This window comes from Sinocyclocheilus rhinocerous, unplaced genomic scaffold (assembly GCF_001515625.1).
Source record: "Sinocyclocheilus rhinocerous isolate Xijiao unplaced genomic scaffold, SAMN03320098_v1.1 scaffold1152, whole genome shotgun sequence".
NCBI classification, from domain to species: Eukaryota; Metazoa; Chordata; class Actinopteri; order Cypriniformes; family Cyprinidae; genus Sinocyclocheilus; species Sinocyclocheilus rhinocerous.
The window spans coordinates 470,801-474,243 of NW_015625590.1; the positions used below are offsets into that span (position 1 = coordinate 470,801).

Consider the following 3,443-nt stretch of genomic DNA (forward strand, 5'->3'; position numbering starts at 1 on the left):
GTTGTAACCCGCTGTCGGTGAGTCTAGTCTGTTCATGCCTCGTCAAGTCTGTTAATGTCAAGTCTTGGATTATTGTTTGGATCACTCTGTAAATAAAACTGCACTTGGGTTCTCACTACGCTCGCCTTCAGTGGACTGATTCGTTACATTTGGAGTGCTAACACAAGGCCTACATATTGCATATCATTATAAAACTACCATATTGTCTACAATATATTATTAGCACCGCAAATAATGTTACAGCAGAAGGAGCAAACACACACGCACACGTGTATGTGTGACCCTCGACCACAAAACCAGTCTTAAGTTGCACAGGGATATTTGTAGCAATAGACAAAAATACATTGTATAGGTCAAAATTATAGATTTTTCTTTTATGCTAAAAATCATTAGATTAAGTAAAGATCATGTTCCATGAAGATATTTTGTAAATTTCCTACCGTAAATATCAACTTCATTTTTGATTAATAATATGCATTGCTAAGGACTTCATTTGGACAATTTTAAAGGCGATTTTCTCAATATTTGGATTTTTTTTGCACCCTCAGATTCCAGGTTTTCAAATAGTTGCATCTCAGCCAAATATTGTCCTATCCTAACAAACCATACATCAATGGAAATCTTATTTATTCAGCTTTCTGATGATGTATAAATCTCAATTTCGAAAAATTGACACTTATGACTGGTTTTGTGGTCCAGGGTCACAAAACAGGGATAAGCTCGAATGACCATTGCCACAGGGCCTAACAAACCCAAAATCCAAGAGCCAAAGAATGCGAAATGAGTACATTTCGGTTTGTCATGATGCTATGATATTGAAGCGGGTAAGAGATTGCTGCATAGCAGTCTATAGCAATTACTGCCAGTACAACTGCACTCTTAGAAATAAAGGTGCTTCAAAAGGTTCTTCACAGCAATGCCATAGAAGAACCATTCAGTCAAAGGTTCTTTAAAGAACCATCTCTTTCTTACCTTTTTATAATCTGAAGAACCTTTTTTCGCCACAAAGAACCTTTTGTGAAACCGAAAGGTTCTTCAGATGTTAAAGGTTCTTTATGGAACCATTTAGACAAAAAGGTTCTTCTATGGCATCGTGAAGCACCTTTATTTTTAAGAGTGTGAACAGACACTGCTGAAATAATGCACAAACAACATCTGAACAAAACAACCCAAGAATGAAATGGGTCCATCTTGGAACCAGTACCTGCTGATTGTCTTTGGTAATGTTGTAGTGCTGAATAGTACATCACACCCAACTAGATTTATAATGAAACAATATACAGGCTTAGTCATTACAAACAATGTGAAAAATATAGCATTTCCCACCAATGTAAACACACAAACAAAAAAATAGAAGTGCTGATACAAAGCCATAGTAATGAGGCTGAAGTCCAGGAAAGCAGACTATTACAAAATCCTTTATAAAGCTGACGTTTCCCACTGGCATGATGGATATTAGTCCTTCGATATGGGCCTTTTTTTGTATGTAGAAAATATTGCACTTAATATTATAAAAATATACAATAACTATAATAATAGCAATAACAGGATAGTTAAAAAAATTATAATGAAGAATAACGCCAAGCAAACCTGCCACACTTGTTTTACAGGCTACTGTTAAAGTAGATTCTGTCCCTTTACAATGAGATGTGCTGGTAATGTTTGTTTATATCTGACATGTAAATTATGAAGACAATGGCCTGATTCTCAGATGATTTAGTTCCACCAGGGACAGTGACAAAATGACCATAAAGTTCTTAACCTCTAAATCTGTCACGACACAGAGGTAAGTGGTCAACACAGAGGTATTTATTGAATGAGGAGCAAGGAGGAATTAGGAGCAGATGAGAGGTGAGTGTGGCACAGGGAGTCAATTTCAGAATGGCTTATCTTGAGGCAAGGAGCAGACGAGAGGTGAGTGTGGCACAGAGAGTCAATTTCAGAATGGCTTATCTTGAGGTAATCGATCTTTGTAGGATGAACGTGGAGGAGCAGGATCGGTGGCACACAGGAATATCTAAAGTAAGCAAACACAGGTACGTAGTGAGTCTGGTATACTTCAGTGATGTGAACAGTAGACCACACAAGGAGGGAGTGTGGAGAGTGAGCAGATAAAGGGGAGCTTGACGAGCTGCAGCAGGTGCGGGTGATTAGAACTCCAGGTGATGGTGATCGTGACTGAGAACAGGTGTGAGCAGGGGAGGATTCTGGGACATGGAGTACAGCGCTGGTGACTGGTGACAGAGACTCCCTGACAAAATCATTACATTAAGACAACAAAATGTACACCAGATGTACTAAAGTACAGCTATTGACTTGTCTTCTTTTAAATAATAATAATAATAATAATAATAATTATTATTATTATTATTATTATTATTATTATAAAAAATAATAATAAATAAGGAGGTGCAAATGATATTCCGGGACATTTGATAAACAGATTTTAAAAACATTCTAATAGTTTTCACATTAAAAAAATTTAAAAACATACTTCTGGTCTTCGAATATGATTGGCTGAGAAGTATTTCCAGCCATGCAATATTCTACCAGTATCGCCACGGCCCAAGAACCTTTTTACTGTTTGTATCAGTTTGCCTGCAGCATCTTCTCATTGCTCTTGAACCTGCTGAGAACAGCCTTAGGGGCCATTCACACAGAACGCGTTTTTCCATTCTACCTTTTCATTGTTTTTCCATGTAAATACACACTAGATGGACGTGAATGACCGTTGTGTTTTTAGGACGCCGTGTCAAGTTAAAAGAATTTCTATTTTTACATGCAGTGCCACTCATCATCGTCAGTTCCAAAACAGTGGACCAATCAGAACTACAGGACTATCGGTTTCAAACCCACCCCGCCTTTTTTTTTAGGCAAGTACCAGTTATGGGTGTCATGTCAAAATATTTTGAATTTACGCGTGTGTTAGCACCCATGCAGCCAGACAAAGACCTTGTGACTATATTAGGATATCTAAAGAATTACAGATGGCTACATACCTATCAAAGGCCATAATTTCCAGGATAACAGAATTGACTGTTATCCATCACAGTCTTTCCCAGTCAACAATTTGATCTCACAATGATGTCACCATGAGCTCACATGATTCTCATGGTGTGGTCACAATGTGTGTGACAATGTGACACAGTGAGCTAAAAGTGTAACCACACAGCGCACTCACTGTGTGCTCATAATGATCTCACGTGTTGACTGGGTTCTCTGAATCTACACTTTTGTGACGTAATGCCAATTTGACTGTCAGGTAGAAATCGAAGAAATCAGGTAGAAGAGGTGAGCTATGTGCACATAGAGGGCACATAGTGGCTGCAAAGGGGGCACACACACACTTCTGAAAGCTAAAATGATGAATGGGACACCCTATGGTCTCGTAGACTTAATGGACATGCTGCAGTGGCCATTGTTATTCCACAAGATTGCAAGTG

At 38.3% G+C, this 3,443-nt stretch overlaps 1 pseudogene; it reads right to left on the minus strand.

Annotated features, from left to right (window-relative positions):
- LOC107757167 (olfactory receptor 51B2-like) overlaps nucleotides 1-1,447 on the minus strand; it is a 2,465-nt pseudogene extending 1,018 nt beyond the window's left edge.
- Nucleotides 1,448-3,443: the final 1,996 nt, after the last annotated feature.